The sequence below is a fragment of the Callospermophilus lateralis genome, chromosome 13 (genome assembly GCF_048772815.1).
Source record: "Callospermophilus lateralis isolate mCalLat2 chromosome 13, mCalLat2.hap1, whole genome shotgun sequence".
Taxonomy (NCBI): domain Eukaryota; kingdom Metazoa; phylum Chordata; class Mammalia; order Rodentia; family Sciuridae; genus Callospermophilus; species Callospermophilus lateralis.
Window position 1 is genome coordinate 102,453,679 of NC_135317.1, and position 21,548 is coordinate 102,475,226.

The following is a 21,548-nucleotide window of genomic DNA, read 5'->3' on the forward strand; positions in this document are numbered from 1 at the left end:
AAAAAACTGTCTGCCTTTCTTCTTAATCAGAAATCCATCACTCTAGCAGCTGTTAATGGAACTTAAACATGTCTATTCATGTGTTCTTTTTAAGTAGATATACTGAATGTCTAGAAAAGGGTGGCACCTTTTCAATTTGTTAAAAATTGACCTAGGGATTAGGGCTGTGGCTTAGCGGTAGCACACTTGCTTGGCATGTGTGAGGCACTGGGTTTGATTTTCAGCACCACATATAAATAAATAAAATAAAGGTTTATCAACAAATAAAAAATTATATTTTTTAAAAAATTGACCTAATTTTATGCTGGAGAATATCAAAGCAAAATCTTTACTTGTATCTCAATTAACACTACTTTCTAACATGCAATGTAAATTTAAAAATTAGTAGAGACGACTTCTATCCATTCTTACCACCTTTGTGTTAAGAGGTGTGAATATTGTAAATTGTGAAGCACAGTTCTTGGGTTATAAATACACTAGAATCACAACAGTCACCTCAAAAAGGTCATTTGGTCCAGCATTCTCACTCAAGAGAGAATTGTTAACTGTCCCATGACACATTTATTATCTGCCCCTATCTTCCCTCTCCTGACAGAACTAATCTCTGTGCGATCCTACCACATTCTGTGTGCTAGATGTCCTTCTTGCACAGTTTCTGCTATACGTGGTCATGATGGTCTTCAAAACTGTCTCTGCTGCAGATCCTGAAACCTCAAGGGTATTGTGCTGCTGGAAAAAAATTACCCAGAGGTAACACAAAGGAGCTTGCTCTTGAGGGCAAAGGAGCAGAAAGAAGCCATGTAATCACAGATCTCTAATCCCACACTTCATGAAGGACTGGCTTTGATGGCAATGTGCTTTAATTTAATTCATTCTGTAATCCATTTGGGGGTGCACTACTGTTTGCCTACAATTTTTGAATTGAAAAATAGTATGCAATTTAGTGAATGAGCTAATAAATTTAAGCAGATGATGGATTTATCCTCAATAAAGCTTTTAAATCACTTTGGCTGACACTACACAGTATGCTGAGCCTAGTATTCTAAATGGCACCCACTATTTCTGATAAGATTATCTAATAACTGCAACCTCTATATAATCCTTTTGTTTTAAATAATTTGTAAAGACTCAATTAGGTATTATATGAATACCACCCACACCTTTAAAAAAGAAAGAAACACAAGGAAATAGAAAACTCAATTTACAAGTTAAAAGATGAAATTTTCTTAAATTGAATTTGAATGACATACTTTTAGAATTTAACTATTGTTTATTGTTAAAGCTAAAATGACAAACAACCTGTTAGTTATCTGAATTCCTTTTTTTTTTTTTTTTTGGTATCAGGGATTGAACCCAGGGCACATAAACACTCAGCCACATCCCTAACCCTTTTTATTTTTGATTTTGAGACAGGGTCTCCCCTAAATTGCTTAGAGCCTCCATTTTAAAATAAACCTGCAGTCTCACCAGGCAAGCCATGGAGCTCTCCAATATGTCAATCAGGCATAGCCTGATAAAAGCAAGTCATTTTCAGGGTGAAGTCACATGTCAATTGTCATAACCCTGAGAAGAGTCAGAAGTGTGATATCAGGGCGGAAAACCTATTTGGTGAAACCCTATGTCCTGACTCCAAGAATGAAAGATGTCACTAAGAAACCTGGTAACAGCTAATAGGGACCCAAAGGGTGGGTAGAAGTCCCAAAATTTAATATAAATATTGGAGCAAACGAACATTCAGCCAGCTGACACTTATGCACACAAGCCTGAGAGCCTGATGAGGACCTAGACTGACATCCCAACTCTTTTCATCTCCCTTATCTTCTGTAGTGTCCTCACTAGTCTCAAACTCTACAGCAGCCTCTTGACTCTGGCGAGAAAAGGATGTCTCCTAACCACCATCAGCCAGCCGTCAACTCCACCTCAGGAGAAACCTCTGTGAGTTCCTGACCTGGTCGCTGTGGTCTGAGTGAGTGTGCATCTGCTGGACTTGAGACCTAAGACTTAAGGCTTTAAATCTAGCACTTAAGCTTAGCATGCAGAGGGAATATCTGTAATAGGTCTGTCGTGATTGCAGTGCTTAGAGATAACTTAGAATTTTGCTTCGAATTAATTATATTTATTGTTTTTAGCAGCTTGAATTATTGTGTTTGTAGTGCCCAGCATTAAGGATTGTCATTTTTTAAATTAAGAACCTATAGAGTGAAATTCTATTAAGGGCATTAGCACATGGACATTCTTTATTTCTCCCCTCGACTGCATATGTCACATTTTTGCCCATCACAACATGTTTTAGTTCACCTGCATCAAGATTTGAGAAGCTTTGAAAAATGTAGTTTCCTGTGTTCTAAAACCCTACCAAACAGACTCTGAGGATTGAAGTTCAGGCACGTATAATTTTTGGCATAATTTCTCCCATGTGATTCTGGCTGATGCTAAGGTTTAACTACTACTTAATAACAAAGTAGACACTTGGTAATGCAGTAAGAGGCAAAGAAAGAGATGTAACACACACTTTCTAGCTAGATACAGTCCCTAAACTAGAACAATGGTATCACCTTTTAGACTTTTTAGAAATGTAGACCATCAAGGTCATTCCAGCATTGTTGATTAAGAATTTGTTTTTTAACAAGATCCTCTGGTAATTTGTATTTGCATCAAGTCTGAGATTAACTGACCTCCCTGGATGTGGATTACTTAGGATATGATCCCACATCAGTCAAACATCAAAACACGTTAGGGACATTGTAAATATCTGAAACACACATTATAGCAAACTGGTCAAAGGCAAGGCCCTGTTGAAATGTGGAAGATTCTCAATGTCTTCTGGTAAATTTGTCCAAAAAAAATGTTATTGTTTCTATACTTTAATAATCTGGCTGTCTGGCTGCCTGGAGCTGAGACTGGGCCCCAGAACTGAGCACTCGCCTGGCATATGCGAGGTGCTGGCTTCGATCCTCAGCACTACATAAAAATAAATAAATAAAACAAAGATATTAAAAATAATAATAATAATAATATGGCTGCCTTCAAACACATCAATTAGCTACAGAGATTTGTGAGAGGCATTACCCTATGACACCTTTGGACACTTTATTTTATACCCAAATGATATTACAATACTCAAGCAGTACCAATCATTAGATCCAAGAGGGAGGGGTCACTGTCACAGAGTCTATGTTTCAGACAGCCCTCACTATCATAAACAACCCAAATTAAATACATTAAAGAATACTTTCTGCCACTGGGATCTGGCTCAGACTGAAACAGTGTTACCAGAAACCCTACATGTCTACTTTCAGAGAAATACTCCAAGATCCAAAGAAATGCCTGTTCACCTCTCTTGCACTGTGTTCTCAAAATAAAGAGATCCCGTGTCAGAATGAAGGTTTATGGGTTGCGCTACTGTGGAAGACAGAGAAAGAAACTGCACTGGAGCTTCAGGAGGACTTGAACAAATAAAGCACTTAGGTAAAAGACTAATTAATTAACTTGTCCAATATTTCCTCTCAGGTATCATGAATACAATAAATCCCTGCTTACCAAGAACCATTTCCCAATAGTACCAAGAGTTCATTTTCTTGTTTCATGTTTTAATTTTTGGTTCTGGAGGTATTCAAAAATTAAAGAGATACTTAAATGAGTTACACATAGTAGCTGAAAAGTATTTTATAACATTAAGGAATTCATAAATCTCTTGTGCTTTGTCTTTTACCTTAATAGATCATTTGGTATGATATTAGAAGAGAAATAACCTAAAATTATAGCTCAAATTTTTGAATAGCTATTTTAATTTCTCTTTTTATAAAATATATTCAAATTTTGGCAAAATATCTACAATATCCAATTGGTCAGTAAATCACTTCAAAATTTATTAAAATTTCATTAACAAAATAATTAAAATTTAAATGTCATAGATATAACTAATATGTTTATAGATTTAGCCGTTTTAATTTTAAACTCAGAATTCTAAAGATTAGAACATTATTGTGCAGAAAAGAGTTGATAACAGCAAGCCTAAAACTGACAACCTTAGTAAGGTCTGCTCAGAAGCTTTTCCCTTTGCTGGCATCTGCAGACTTGAATTGCAGGAGGGTTCCCACTATTTCATAATTGATGAGTGTGGCTTACTATACTTAACTCTTTACACAACCAACACAGCCCATATCAAATGCTTACTGTCCTGAAAGTTCAGGAATCTTGGTACATGCTAAGCAAAGGATACCTACAAGATGGGCTTTTGATAATAACTCTGGACTCAGGCTGGGGTTGTGGCTCAGTGGCAGAGCACTTGCTTAGCATGTGTGAGGTACTGGGTTCAATCCTCAATACCACATATAAAAAAAATAAAGGTATTGTGTCCATCTACAAGACAGACAGACAGACAGACAGACAGACACACACACACACACACACACACACACACACCCTAGACTCTAGACTCAGGCTCAAGCAAGCTTCTCTGACAGACAACACTGTACATGTTCACAAGTTAATAGTGGAGGAATCACTCAGCCTGTGAAACTCAAATGGAACTCAAATGGATTCTTGAAAGCTCATGCCTGGTTCCCTCTAGACATGCCCACATGCCTCTTCCTTTAATTGAGTTCCTTGTATCCTTTTACTGTAGTAAATATGATGATGAAAATACTATGCTGAGTCCTAAGAGTCCTTCTAGCAAATCACCAGATCCAAGCTGATTTGGGGAACCTCAACATAATTACAAAAAACTTAACCCCTGTTTGGGAAAATGGACAAATAATCTGTTGACTTCATCACAAATCTAAACCGCATTCTTTGCCCCCATGTTGTTAGTCACTTAGGTCTCACATGCTCTTCTTTCATATCACTTTCTTTGCCTTCCCACCATAATCATCTCCTTACTTTCCTTCCACTGTCCTTTCCCTTTCACTTCAAGGTCAGATTATGACAGGGTTCTCTGTCTCAGTCTGCCTCAGCTGCCATAACAAAAACACCACAGACAGCTGGCTTAAACTATAGGCATTTATTTCTCATAGTTGTGGAGGCTGGAGGGCTGCAATCAAGCTGCTGGCCAACTTGATTCCCAGTAAAGACTTGTGAGGGATACCTTCGCATTATGTCCCTAACATGGCAGGGAGAGCCAGCTTTGGTGTCCCTTCATCCTCTTATAAAGGACCAGTCCTATCAGATTAATGCCTTAACACTATGACCTCATTTAAAACAGGCCTCAGCTCCACATATAGTCGCATTTAGGGTTAGGGCTTCAATGTATGAATTAGTGGGGGAGACACATTCATTCAATCCACAAGAGTCTCCTAGCTGGTCTCTTGACCTCTTGTAATAAATTCTGCATTCTACAGCCAGATTGAGCTTCATTAGAGAGACTCCCATGCCCATAGTCCTCAAAGGAGGGGACTCCAACACCTATGGTAGGCAGAACTTTACCTGTATCTAACACCTGAATGGAGTTTGCTTGGAGGTCAAAAATTAGAGCTGTTTGGGTGTTAGTATTTAGTTCTACTTTGGACTTGTTAAAGTTCTTTTAAAAATGTAGATGCCTTGTATTAAATTTTAATTAATGCCCAGGTTTCTAAGATTTTGTTAAGTTTGGCAAAATTTCTAATATGTGGCTGTGGGTATAGCTCAGTGGTAAAGAGCTTGCCTAGCATGCACAAGGCCCTGGGTTCAATCCAAGGCACCGTGAGCATACACACACACACACACACACACACACACACACACACAAAATAATCCTAATATATGAAGAGATTATCTCCTTTTTTACACAAATTACTTCCTACCAGATATACTCAGTATTAGAAAGCGAACCGAATAGTTCTACTTTCCCTACTAGAGCAGATCAATTTACATTAATGTTACCATTACATCCCAGCCTGAGTAGAAAGGAAAAATAATTCAAGACCAGTAACATATCATCAATGCAATAATCATATTCAATCAAAAGGGAGCTGCAGCCACATGACAGCTAAGGTCTATGACTGAATTCAAACATAAATACTACATACAAAAACAGATAAATACAAACCTTTTAAAACCATTCCTGAAGAAATCTATACAAAGTAGCTGAAATGGCCTTAATTGAAACATAATCAGTATCAATAAATCAAGATTTTTTTCCTAAATGCCTGCTATGTATAAGTTAAATGCTAGTTAGTTGCTTCAATGATAAAAAATTACTTAATATATAATGTCCCTATTCTTAAATCTCAAATAGTAAGGTGTGAAATTACTTTTTTTTTTCAAGGGACTAGAAAGTACAAGAACCTGATGGAAGATCTGAAAGTAAGACTCAGTTTCTGGATGATGGTAGAGAGGTAAACAGGAAGTGCAGCTATGACAAGCTATCTGCTCTGTGAGATGGGGAGATGCTGAGCCAGGACATCTGGGCAAGCAGCTGGCAAGTACACTGGTCCTGTGTTAGTAAGGAAAGAGTTCAGGTGGGCGGTGGCTGTATCGTAGGCAAGATCATGCAGCCAGAGTCAAAAATGATGACACACACAGGACATGTGTAGGCTACAATTCTCATAATGCCAGAGAAAGCTCTGCTCTTATCCACCTGGAACAACTGCACTTTCCCCCTGCAGCTTGGTTCTACAGGATTTGGTTTTCCCCTGGGCTTTAAAGGAGTGAGAAGCCCATTTGTCAGTGACAATCCACAATGAAGGCAGCTAGCTGACACTTTTCAGGAACTGGAACTGAATGAAATTTAGTTTCTTTTCAGGACTGGTCTGGTGAACCATTTTGATGTTTCTGTTTTATTCCAGTTGACAGCTTTAGAAAACAGTTTAACTCAAACTTGGTTCTAACTCAAACTGCACAATCAGTGGCCCAAGACTGACTACTGGGCAGGGCAAGAACTTTCAGTGAGAGAGAGTCTTTCTGCAGAACTTCCAGGATCTTGCTCTTCCCCCAGGGCAGAGACACTTCCAGAACAGTTTTGTATAATGATCTTCACTTTTCTGAGTGTACTCACCTGAAGAGATTGTCAAAAATTCAGGTTTCAGATTTCCACATCCTAGATACTCTGACTTAAGGGGTGTTAAGATAGTGCTTATTAGAATGGTGTACTCCCAGAAACTAACGGTGAGCCTGATATAAATTGTCCACTAATGAAAAATGCTGGAATAGGGGCTGGGGATGTGGCTCAAGTGGTAGCGCACTCACCTGGCATGCATGCGGCACCGGGTTCAATCCTCAGCACCACATACAAATAAAGATGTTGTGTCCGCAGAAAACTAAAAAAATAAATATTAAAAAAATTTCCTCTCTCTCTCTCTCTCTCTCTCTCCCCCTCTCTCTCTCAAAAAAGAAAAGAAACGAAAAATGCTGGAATAGTGGTTTATAGGATTAATTCACAACAGAGAAATGACTTGATTTACTAGGAAATAGTAACTTTGTTGCTAGAAAAATACAGGAAACAACATGACACTTTCTGCTATCTGTTAACTAAAATAATTTCCTTGTTACAAATGTATTCATATGTAATTATATATACAAGTGCAAAGATTTGAGACATTTATTGAGGACAATAAATCAAAGCAATACTTATCTGACATTCAGCAATTTAGGACAGGCTGTTGTATAGTCACAGCTACAGATTTCTAATACTAGATTTAAAAAACATAAGCATAACACACACACCAAGTATGTATACATTCTGGTTTTAGCTTTTTATAAAACATTTTGATAATAGCATCCTAAAAGTTAGAGAGAAAAAACATAAACATATTTAAGCAAAATCCCAATGTGAATAGCAGGATAATCTATTCAAAAGCAAAAATATTCCCCTGATTTTTAGTATAATACTTAACAGTAAAGTCAAGACAGTCTGTCTATAAATACTTAATGAATACCTACCATATATGGAGTATGGCTCTAGGTGGTAGACACACAGTGTGGAATGTCACAAAGTCCTTGCCCCATGAAACTTACTGACTTATTGTTTTAAGAGAAAAAAGTTCATATATACATACACATATGTACATACACACATATACATGCATTTATAAGACATATATGAATATATATTTGTATATAAAAATATTCATATATACATAAATACACATACTCACACAAATATGCATACACACACATCAGTGTCTATTCTTTGTTCTCTGTTTTTTTTTTTAAATATTTGGCACAATAATATCCAATAGTAGTCTAGGGAACTAATAATCACTATTGAAATTCAAGGTTTGGTGTTTTCACAAACATATCTATACATTCTGCTTTGTTTTTGGTATCTTTTTAATTTTACCCCATCAATAATATTCTATTAAACTTTAAGTAGATGATAGCAATATTTTATGCTGTAACACTAACAAAATCAGAGAATCAATACAGAGAATCGATTAACAAATCTATCATTCAACAATGACAAGGAGAAATTCTTATTTAAAAAAAAAAGAAAACAGATTTGGGCTGGGGTTGTAACTCAGTCGAAGAGCGCTTGCCTAGCAATGTGAGGCACTGGGTTCAATCCTCAGCACCATATAAAATAAATTTTAGAAATAAAATAAAGGTATTGTGTCCATCTACAAGTAAAAAAAAATTAAATAAAAAGCAGAGTTATTTAACGTGAAATCAGTCTGTTTGTACTTTTTTTTGTGTATTAATGCAAAACTCTCTGCTGGTGTTTTAGTCTAAGTCACTAGGACACCTCTATTACACCTAAAACCCACCACAGCATCTCTCTCGTGTGGAAGAAATCTAAAGTCTCTATTTTTTGTTTTTTGCTTATCTTTATTCACATGAATCAAGTTTATATGACCATTAGATTATAGAAATACAGAAGAACCCTTTAAAAATGCAAGTTGTAGAGTGCTCACCTAGCACGCGTGAGGTACTGGGTTTGATCCTTAGCACCACATAAAAATAAAATACAGGTATTGTGTTCAGCTACAACTAAAAAATATATATTAAAAAGATACAAGATGTTATAGAAAAGTACCAAAAAGGTAAGAATTGATCTTAAATCTCAACAAAATATTTCAACTATAGAAATACTAAAAATTGGCCATAGGAGGTGGCACACATGTATAATCCCGGTGGTTCCAGTGGCTGAGGCAGGAGGATGGCAAGTTCAAAACCAGCCTCAGCAATTTGGCAAGTCCCTAGGCAACTTAATGGACCCTGTCTCAAAATAAAAAATTTAATAGGGCTAGGGATGTGGCTCAGTGGCTAAGCGCCCCCTGAGTTTAATTCCCAGTAACAAAATAAAAAAAGAAATACTTAAAATGACCTTTTTATAATATAATCCCACTTATATGACTATTACATGGGTAGAAAAAAAATTATGACCAAAGAGGTCTCTTCTAATCCTAAGATTTTATGATTTTATAATATTTTTAAGATGCTAAATTTTTCTTATTCAGGGAAATTTGCAACTTTAATCATGATCCTCATCAATTCTCTGGTTTTGGAAATCTCCTCTACAACAAATTAGGTTAGTTTGCTTTATTAGTTTTCAGGTGGTTTTGTTTTGATGTACATGTAAGAATACTGGTAACTACCAGATAGTAGGAGGCAAGAGGAGGCAACATAGAGTAGAAAGGATTTGTCTTGAGTGGCAGACAAAAGTGGATTCAAATTCTATAGATTCTTCCATTTAGATATGTGACAACCAAACTATTTGAAGTATGACCCTTACCTGTGAAATGAAATTGCTAAAAGGGTTAAATAAAATAATATGTATTATACATGTTTACGATGAAGATATGTATAGATATGTTCATGGTACTAGTCATACAGTAGCTATGGTATAAATGTCATTTCTCATCCATTTTCAGACAATATTTTTCTCTCATAGAGACCTGAGAACCATGACTAAGTAAAACATCCAGCATTTCCCAAAATCATTTGCAGACTCTCATGTCCATGCTGCATTTTAATGAGACACAAAGATACACCAAAGTACCTAGTAACAGATCCGGTAATACTAATATTTGAGAAACTGTGAACCATTAGAAAGATGATAAATTCCTAAAGAGAAGACAAAGTTTAAGCTTTCAACAAAAAATATGAATTTCAGCAATAAGTGTGATGCTTCATCTACTAAAATTCTGGACAGATGGCTTTGAAGACTTTAAAAATAAAGATATTTTAACTGTATCTATCCCTAAGAATAAATGGGAAGGGGAACCTTGCAGTGTGTATATTTGTGTGTCTCTGTGTGTATATACTCATTTAAGTTTTTAGATCAGGAAAGCCTGAGACAGTGTATATTTAATTCCTGAAAGGCCAACAATAATGACTATTCCTGATGCTAACATTTACTGGGTTCTTCTGTATGTTGGGTACTTATAATCAGTGACTCATATTCATTATCATACATGCCGCTAAAAGCAGGTATGATTATTAGGAAAGCAAGGGTCAGAGAGGTTAGGCAACATGCTTAGTATTAACAAAAAGTAGAAAAAAAAAATTAAAACCCAAATCAGTTTGACACTAGAGTCCTGGTTGAAACACTATTTCATTCTTTTTGACAAGTATCTATGAAATAACTGAAAATAAAAGGGCTGAGCATGGTGGTACAAGCCTGTAATTCCATCTTCTATGAAGCTGAGACAGGAAGATTGTCAGTTTTGAAAGCAGTGTGGGTAACTTTAGTGAGACCCTATCTCAAAATAAAATTTTACAAGAGCTAGAAAAGCTCAGTGGGAAAGCACTTGCCTAGCATGTGCACGTCTTTGGTTTTGTCCCCCATATTGCCACCCACCTCCCCCCTCAAAAAAAAAAAAAAAAAAAAAGGAGAGAGAGAGAGACAGTAGAGGAAAGGAAGGAAAGGAAAACATAGCAGCTAGGTTTAAATATATAGAGTTAGAAGTGGATAAATGGCCATATTTGAAATCTGCTTATAAGGCAAAATAAATTTAGAAGAAAGCTTTTTGGTAAATTCTGCTATGGTACACTCCTGTCTACATCATTATCATTGGCTTGAATTAAACAAAGAAGGTAAACTTTTCACATCTATAACAGATTCAGAAAGATCACATAAAATTAGAAAGAAGGGAGGCTGGGGTTGTGGCTCAGTGGTAGAGTGCTCGCCTAGATGGGTAAGGCACTGTGTTCGATCCTCAGTAAACATAAGAATAAATAAATAAAAATAAAGGCATTGTGTCCACCTACAACTAAAATATATATATATATTTTTAAAAAAAAACTAGAAAGAAGGGCTAAGTGAGAGATGACAGTAAAGTCCTGCAACTAGGTTCAGTAAACTGACTGTCCAATTCAAAAGAAGTAAGATCTAGCTGAAGATCTTACTATCCACATAGAGCTGAAAAGACTATGAAACTAGCATGACCCTGCTGCTTACACAGCTAAGTTCACCTGGGCTGCATTAAGGGAAGTACATAGCCTGGATGAGGCAACTGTTAGTCCCATTACAAAGGAGGAAACTGTCCACAACCAACTGTAGCCTACCAGTCTATGCTCTGGCCTGCCTTCTTCAGAGGTGGCCTAGCTGACATGGTAATCCCAGTAGTTCCACTACACACACCAATTAGCAGCTCCCACTTTCCTAGTTACACACAGGACAAAAGCAGGTCAGAAGCACATCACTACAGGGATTCCAAATTGGTAAAGGCCATTCACGTTTCTGAGTGGGGTACAGTCATAATCATGAAGCCCTATAAACCAAACCACATGGGGAAGTGGCCTTCCATCCCCACATCCTCTCTCTGGTAACCCTGTTTTATTTTCTTCATGGAAATTATTATAATCTGAAACTACCTTATTTTTTACTTGGTAACTTCGACTGGAATATTGTTTGTTCACCTCTGTTTGGATGTAAACCCCACGAGAACAGAACTTATTATTCTTGTTCACTACATGCCAAGTACCACAGTGACTTTCAGGTGGTTTTGTTTTGATGTACATGTAAGAATACTGGTAACTACCAGATAGTAGTTACCAACCTAAGAGGTGCCCAATAAATATTTGCTAAATGAATAAATAAGCAAAATGCTAAAGAAATAAAGATGCTTAGTCAGAAAGAGAAGAATTATGTAAAAATAGTTTTCTCATACCAGAAGAACCACATATAAATGGAGGTATTTCTGTGCTTCTCTAGAGATTTGATGTAAGATATTGGTGGGCATTTCAAGGAATAAGATTTTGGCTCAAGGCTAGGAAGTATCTTCTAAGTCACAGAACCACCAAATGACTGAACAGACCAACTTAATAAGTTATGAAACAATCCTTAGGGTAGGAGTAGTCCATAACTTACCAGTTCATCTAAAATTCCTAAGATTCAAAGCACATAAAGTCCATAATGAACCTATACATGAAGAAAGGGAAAAAAGTGATCTTTCCATGGAAGAAAAGAAGTAATCTAAAACACACAGGCTTAAGTTAGAAATCTAAGTAAATATTGGTACCAGTGAACTTAACAAGAAAACAAAAGAGATATTAATTTAAAGATAAGAGTTGATGACTCCCCTTTGTAATTGTTCAGATTCATTTCTATGAGAAACCTACAGTAAGTGGGTTGAAGGCAGCTAGATAGATATACATGACTGGAAAACAGGTATAAGGCCAGACTTGGAGAGTTCTATTTGGCAAAAGGATGATAGTTCAGTCCCTGGGACTACACGTGCTTTCTGTGACATTATTTAAAGAGAACAATGAATTAGTATGGGGAGAGCATCACAAAATTATCACTCTCTAAGAATCATTTTGAAATGCTATCTACTCATTCATTTTGTTTTTTGTTTTTAAACACGCTCTGCCAAGTTTTATTAAAGAAAAATTTTACATGTTTTACTTTTTGCCAGTCTGTTCTGGCATGCTTCCAATGTTATAAAACTCACCTGGATCAATGATAGACAGTGTGCACACTCTGTAGTATTTTCCACATGCTGTGCCCAATTCAATATTATTGCCACTGCAGTGATGGACACCAGCTTTGGCTAACATGGCATAGTACTCTATTTCAGATTTCCTCAAAGCTCGACAATTGTTGGCGAGGATGACCAATTTCACTTTGCCCTGTCTGATCATCTTCAAAGTCTGCTTGTACCCCAATACCTACTTTCCACTTTTCATAACAAGCTGGAGCCAAGAGTTGATCAAATCCAGAGACTTTTTCTTCTTTTATGTGGCCACCATCTTCCTGCCCCAACCAAGAGCAGCCGTCAAGATGGCCAGAGAGCTAGAGCACTCACTCATTTTGGGGGGCAGAAATGTACTTAAATAAAAATCCCAAAGGTCATTATCTTTCCTCTGAAAAATCTCCACTAAAAGGCATTCTTAGAAATCTTTTTGCAAACTGTGTTCCAAATGTTAAAGATATCTATATTAAAACATCTGTATTTTAAGGGTAGTTATGAGATACAAATGATAATATTTCTCAAGGTAAATGCTATCAAATGACCATATGTTTAATTATATTTGATGAATAACAGAAGGATTTTAAAATTTTGTTTCTTGGCTGTTTCAAAATCTGTAATTCAATATAGAAGCTTAGAAAATAATATATTCTTTTCTGACAAGTCCAAAATATGTACTTGGATTACATCAATGTAAGGGTTATAAAATTAGCAGTATCTTTCTGCAAGAACTTAAATAAGACATACTTCATGAAATTCACATTATGAAGATTAAGTTGGTTTTATTTCCAAATTGTGATTTTCTGATTAATTTTCCTATTAACATTAGAAAAGTATAAACAAGATTAAAAACAAGCATTAGAGAAAAAAATAGGTTCTATAACTTAAATTGTTCAGCATTTTTGTAATGTAGCCATGTAACCAATATTTTTTAATTAATGGTCATGAGGGGGAAAAAGAGGCAACTGTTGCTCAACATTCTTAACAAAAAACATATAACTGAAACTATTGTTTAGAAGAAATCAACACAAGTAGTGAGGTGATGTGTATTATAAATGAATGGTTTACTGTTATAAAAATAACAGGTCTAATCTCATCAAAAAGGCCTTCAATTCAAAGTCATTTCTACGAACACAAAGAAAACTGAATGACTCCCATTGGTATGTACCACAGGAAACTGTATACTACTGATACCATAAAACACTTACATTATACATGTATTCTAGTAAGTATCAGCATATACTGCAGAGAAAATGGTCAAGACAACAGACCCAAATCTGCCTGTCCTCAGCAGCCCACTGACAAGGCTGGTCCTTAGCTAGCTTTGGGAACTTGGCCAGCAAATGGTTCCCTACACTGACATAAAATGTCCCCTAAAAGGAACAGGTGGCTCAATGAGCCTTGATGGTTTGTACCAACATATGGACTATATTAAATATCTGCTCTCCTTCTAGAAATCTAGAATCTTGATAGGTGCTTCTGTGACCAACTCCCAAAACTTTACACATGTTGTCACAACTCATTGCTGGAAGCGGGTACCACATAACTCTACTGGGAGAGAACTCTTAAATACTTGAGCCTGGTGCCCTTTGCTAAATATTACTTTAAATCCCTTTGCTTATGATATAAATCTTAGCCCTAAGTGTGACCATAGGCTAAATATTATGAGCCCTTCCAAAAAATTTTGAAACATGAGTGTTGTCTTGGGAACTCCTAAGAAAGATGGGGTTGGGGATAATTTAACTTTTAAATCAATTCATCTAAATTTACACATTAAAGATATATTTACTACATCTCCAGATGCTGAAAAATTAAAGAATATGGGGTTGGAGTGGTGGCTCAGTGATAAGAGTGCTTCCCTAGGATGTGTGAGGCACTGGGTTCAATTCTCAGGACCACATATGAATAAATTTTAAAAAAATAAAGGTCCACTGAAAACTAAAAATAGTTTTTTTTAAAAAATTGATGAACATATTAGAAAAAGAACAGAATTTGAAAAAGGCTAGAGAAACTAGCCAATACTAACAATGTAAATTTTAAGGGACATAAAGTTGTATGCCAGTCAACTTTCTATTACTATAGCAAATACCTGAGGCAATCAACTTATTTAATGATTATTTTGGGCCATTGCTTTTGGACCTGGGGTGAGTCAAGGACATCATAGCAGCAGGTAAGATAGAGGAAGATGCTTACCTTGTGGTGACGAGGTAGTTGGAAGTGGCCAGGGAAGGGACAGAGTTCTACACTGCTTTCAAAGGCATGCCCCTAATGACTTAAGACCTCTCAAAAGACCCCATCTCTTAAAATTCCCACCACCACCCAAGAGGACTACACTGGGGAACAAGCTTTTAACACATGGGCCCTTGGGGGACATTTAAGATTCAAACTAGAGCAAAACGTAAAACTGCATTGTTAAAAATACAAACTATTTTGCATACAGGAAGAATAAACATATTTGAGCATATATAAAAAAGATGTATGAGTTTATTGAAATTAAACTTTAATATATTAAGATAATAAAATATAACTATCAAAGATGCCTAATTTACTTGCTGGTTGAATTAATGGAAGTACTGTGCATAAACCAAATCTGTTACTGGTCATATCACACAGAGGACATTATTTTCATCTCTGAGCCCCATTTCAAGAAGGATATAGTAGAACTAATTCAGGGAAGAGCTGGCGAGGAGCTTCAAAACCAGATTTTACAAGAATGGTTCCAGACTAAAACAAGGGTTGATGAAAACCAATGACTCCATGGAAGTATACAGAAGGCACTTGGGTAAAATAGTTTAATTTTTTTCTATATAATCAGAGTCAGAGAAGTCACAAAGCCATTCATTTCAGTTGAATATTTTTAAAAAATTATCTAAAATCCTGAGCTACCACAGCTATTCTTTAAGAATCATCTTCAAGAAAAGCCTTACAAATCCACTAAATGTGGATTTTGGAAGGAAGAATCCAATTAAAGTGAATACCTATTTTAAATAATCTTTCAACTCCCCTAAAATACTCTTTTCAATAGCTTTCCCATTTATATAATAACAGAAAGGCAGAAGAGAAAAGGAACTTCGAGGTACCTTCAGTCCAACCACTTCTTAACTGAGTTGGGGGGAAAAGGACTGCTGGGAAGAGACTCAAGAAATATAGTTAATCTCAACAATTAAATTCACTTTGACTCAACAAATAAATAGCTTACTAGGCAGAGTACTCTGCATTCAATGAATAATGGAATAAGCACTACAGAGACACAAAGCATTCTGAGTAATCTCAGATATAAAGACATAGCTAGGAGAAAAGTACAGACCTGGAGCTGCCTGTTCCGTAAATTCTCAGGGGCATGCCTTTGAAAGCAGGTAGGACCTCTCAGAAGCAGTAAAGACCCTCACTTGCTCCAGCCACCAGGGTGGGAGCTGGGCCCACATTTTGCAGGTTAGGGAAACTCTACCTGTCAAAACCAGGCCTGAGGTTCTCAGACACTAGTAGCTGAATTCTTGATGTCCACAAATTCTTCAAGGACACAGGGCTTAAGTTCTTTTGCTTAGAAAAAGATTCTCCTCTATCTTAAGAAGTCAGTATGAATATTACTGCTGTAAGGATGGGAAGGAAAAAAAATCTTAAGCCTTTCCCAAAATGTAGCACATATAATAAAACAGGCAATGCTGAAGACTGCAGCAACAATGGGAGAAGAGCACTGCCGGACCCAGTGTTCCTAAAATCACACACAGCCTTGCACAGCCAAGCAGAGCACAGAGGCAGTGGTGAGCTGATGAACATGAGAAGACAATCTTGAGCTCAGAGATTCCTGGAACAAAGAACTTGGACAATTTTGTTTAAAAAAAGAGACTCAGCAGATCCGTCCTGGTTAGTATTTCTTTGATTTTTTAAAAATCAAATATACGGAAGAAAAATATCACAAACAATCAGTGGACTGGGAGAGGATAAAGTGAAAAACCACTTCCTTTAATTACTAAAATAAAACAAAAGTCCACAAGTTGGCTGTAAAACACTATATCTTGATAAATCACTGACATAATCTGGCTTGCTCCTTTCAGAAAGCAAGCTGGCAAAATGTATAAATAATCTCAAAATACCCTCATACAGTTTGATTCTATTTCTCTTAAAAACTTTAAGAAGAAAACTTACAATAAAGTTCACTGGATTAGACAAAAGGGAATGAAGGGAAGGGAGGGGTAATAGGAACAGGAAAGACAGTAGAATGAATCTGGCATTACTTTCCTATGCTGGTATATGAATACACAACCCGTGAAACTCCATATCACATACAACCAAGAGGATGGAATCCTAATTAGAATAAATTATACTCCATGTATGCATATTATGTCAAAATGCATTCTTCCGTCATGTATATATAAAAAGAAAAAATTTTAAAAAAGAAAGAACACATCCAGTAAAAAAAAATTAAGAAATTCACTGAGACTACATGGGATCCAATGATGGTTCTGCCACTTCAGTGGCTTGGAACAGTACTCTGTGCATAAAAGCATATGTAACAGTTTGTTTTTATCCTAATAGACCAAATGAAGTATGTCATTGAGATAAATATCAAGGTCATTTATTCATTTTTCCCACCTAATTACTAAACTTGAAGAACACCAAAATTTTCTGATGTGTTAGTTTAAAACAATAGTATTGGTTATGGCAAAAATTAATAGATAATGCATTAAACATATGTGATTAACCGAATTACTAAGAATTTCTAAACTTCTAAATTCAGGGTAAAAGTCAATTGTGGTGCATACAAAATTACTTTATATCCTGACTCATTCATTGACTGTGGCAAACATCATAAAATTCCTAGTGCTCTAATAAATCTTAGCCATCAATATGATTATATACATTTATTTTCTAACTTACAAATTACCAAGAACCTACTAACAATGTCATACATTAAAGTAAATTATACATTTTCTTAAGTTGTATACATTTTGGAATTGTATACAAGTTTGTCTCTTAATACTGCTAGATACTCTGTTCCTTCATTTTCTTTACTGCTTATTGGAGTATTATGAAAAAGGCTGGCCGCTTATAAGTATATCAACTTGTTAATTCTGTAGGATTATCATTTGCTGATGAGAAGTTTAACAGATGCCTCTGATGTTCAAAGATTACATCCAATGCTAACTAACACTGACTCCATACTTAAAGGTAAAATAAATTTATGTTTATGTCATATTAGAGGTTGAATAAATAGCAAGTTTTATATGCAAAAACATTACACAAATAGGAAAATGGTTAAATTTAAGTATGTAAATTAGCTGCATAAAGGTAAGAACTATTAGAAAGAGGAGACCTGTATCTTGTTTACAGTTGACAAACTGCTGGAATCATAGAGAAAGAATCACTCTCTGCTTTTACGTTAGTCACTTTTCACACCTCTGAGCTATACTCTGGAACTACAGCATCCACACATATGGCCAGATACTGAGATAATTCATAGAATGCACTGATGCCTTACCACTTCAATCTATTAAATTGCTCCTAAGACTTTTCTGCAATCTCTTCCTCAAATTCTAGGAATTAGATACTCTGTCCCCTTGTTGGCTTTCTATAATTCAATAAGTTATTCTTGGATTTAAAAGATTCCAGGAGTACTATAGAACCACAACTTAAACCCTGTACCAAAAAGAAAAAAAAAAATAACAAACTCAACTCAGTAAGTATTTATTGTCCTAATTTGTTAATTTGAAATGCAAAAATATCTAGTAATTCAAATTGTAATAATTTGGCTTTTGCAATGATTCAGCTTGAAAACTCCTAAGTTAGTAACACAGGTTAAGTAGTTTAAAATTGCCATGAAATCCAATAATCTACACTCTATCTACAACTACCCAACCAGTTCTAGATACAACTAAGTAGACCATCATCCAGCCCTTATATTATGATGTTTCCAGTGCCAAAATCTATGGCTGAGTCTCATTCTTTCTTTCAATTTCTTTTTGAATTAAAATAAAAAAATTTCAATTTCTTTCAATTTGTGAGAATTCTCATAAATTAAAATTATCTAAACCAAAGTATAACTGAAAACATATAATCATTTTAAAGCTTTTGGCTATACTCATGGACCAATGTTATCATGTAGCTATGCTGGGAAAGTATAGAATTGTTAGTTCAGCTTGATGTCAAATCTTTTTCTATTTTTTTATTGGTTCATATTACTCATATATTTTCTTTTGACACCAATTGTATATCAATTTTAAAGAGATATATACTTTCTCTACATTACTTTTTATCATAGTCATGGTCATTATTTTCCAAGATTTCTTTGAAATATGTTCTTAGAAAACGTATAACTGGAGACTATCATGCTAAGTGAAATAAGCCAATCCCCCAAAAAACAAAGGCCGAATGTTCTTTCTGATATGAGGATGCTAACATACAATTGTGGGGAGGGTAGGGGGAACAGAGTTCATTGGATTAGACAAAGGGGAATGAAGGGAAGGAAGTGGGGATGGGAATAGGAAAGACAGTACATCATGTACAACCACAAGAAGGGGGTCCTAATTAGAATAAGTGATACTCCATGTTATGTATAATATGTCAGATTACACTCTACTGTCATGGTATATATAAAAAGAACAAATAAAAAGTACAAAAAAATTGCCATGGAAATTTAATTTAATTAAGAGAATAACCCTTTCAAGCAAATCCATGGAATTAATTTATATTCAATTGATGCACATACTAGAAACTATTTAAGAAAAAGTTTCATCTAAGGGTATTTATAAGGCAATCCTGGGTCTCCCTAATTTGAGTGCTTTTAATTTTTCTGTAACTCCATTATTTAATTGAAATAAAACTAAAGTATTACTAAAAGGTTTTATTTAAAACACCGCTATTTCAGATGGATCTCTCTGATTATCTGAGTAAAATTTGTAGACTACACACAAACATATATAAAGCACTGTAGTTAAAAACACCAAAACATTTTCATCATACTGCTTGAGAAAAATCTAAACTATGATGACTTCAACAACATTGAAAATCCACTACAAAAGAAAATTAAGAAAAAAAAGAGCATAGCTATAACATATTTACTTTTGAAAAGTAGTTAAATAAGAATATAGCATGACTTTGACAATTATTTATCATTAAGATTACTAATTTTTTAAATACACAGAAAATACTGTTCAACTCAGCCTATATACCTCTTAATAAAGTCAGCAGATGACCACTATGTTTTCAAAGGGAAAGGTAATTTTTCATTACCTCCTACAGACAAAAAAGTGTTTAAGAAATACTAGCACACTGACCATGGCTAATAATACATATCATTCAAGTTTCCCATGATCTCAAGGCCTTACTGTTCACTTAGTTAACTTTAAAATACCTTTCCTATGTCAGAAATTAAAAGATAAAATTTCATGTAGAATTTTTCTTATATGAATTAAGTCAATCCTCATTTTCTACTCAAAAAAGAAGGTTCAGGTCATTCTTCCCCTACAACACCAGCTCTCCACAGACAGGATATTCAAGAACCTGCCCACCAGCATTACTGTCACTACACATATCTGTGTCAGTGGTCTTGCTGGGACCACTTTAAAAAACCTTATGTGAAATGAGACAGTATTTATTCACAGAGGCTTTAAAAATACATCTAATTCATGGTATCAAGGGAATTATTACATATGTTCAAAAAGCATTTTACACTTTTTCAAATTTCAGTTTGCAGTGTTTTCCAATAATTGCTTAACCTTCACAGTTGATTGAAGAAGCAGGAACCTGTCTGAATTTTCCTCATGTTACAATGAATGTGACCTCAATATTCCATATCCCTATTGCAAAAGTAGGACATCATGTACAATTCCACCCAAAGACATTATTTCAAATTCTAATATGTCTTCTTTAAAAATGTATATCTTTAATTAGGATAAAAGTTATGAAGCCTGTAGAATGACTACAAATTGAGAATGTAGGGTTGCCCAAAGTTTGTAACTTGGGTACAAATGAAGCATTAAAATGCACGCGCAAACCCACACACACTTATCTGTTGTCATGTTACTGACGTATCCGCAGATATCTAAAACTATAGAAGTAAATCAAGATAAAGTCCAATAATAAATTTTAATAATTTGTTTGATTTTAAGTATTAAATCTATTTTAAAACACAGAGCAGAGCTGCTAGGTAAAGTTGATGATTTAAAAAAAATAGAAGCCATCACAACATATATTTAATAATATTACATTCTAAATATGATTTTCAAAATGTACTTCTTCAGATTTCCAAATAAACATCCCTAAAAATTCAGAAAAATTTTAAGGTCTTGAACATGTCATGAGTTTTTTAAAGACTGCCTTTGGTGCAACTTAAGTAGAGAGTGAAATAAAATTAATTTTGGGGATATCAACTTTTTCTTCAAAACTCAGTTCTTAGTAAAACAAATTTGATGTGTATCTATTTGTACTTTTAAATTACTATATAAATCTAATCAATGACAAGAGGAACATTTCACAAAAACCAAGGTATAAATTATATTAAAGATACTTTCTGACACAAAAGAAACTATATTTTGAAATTGGATACTTTAACAATTCTAAAAACATAATTTTAAAGTAACTTTTCTTTGCCAAAATAATACAAGGAAAAAAACAAATCTAACTTAGCTTCTTATATTAAAGCTAGTATTTTCAGAATAATTTCTACCTGCTCCTTACCAAACTACTTTTTAATCCTCTAAAAATCTATCATTTTTAATA

At 35.0% G+C, this 21,548-nt stretch overlaps 1 protein-coding gene and 1 pseudogene across 4 annotated transcripts in view; both read right to left on the reverse strand.

Annotated features, from left to right (window-relative positions):
• The window catches only part of Rabgap1l (RAB GTPase activating protein 1 like), a 612,968-nt gene that overhangs the window by 356,293 nt on the left and 235,127 nt on the right, over positions 1-21,548 (reverse strand). The window lies entirely within an intron of this gene.
• Positions 12,763-13,110, reverse strand: LOC143379600 (large ribosomal subunit protein eL30 pseudogene; annotated as a pseudogene).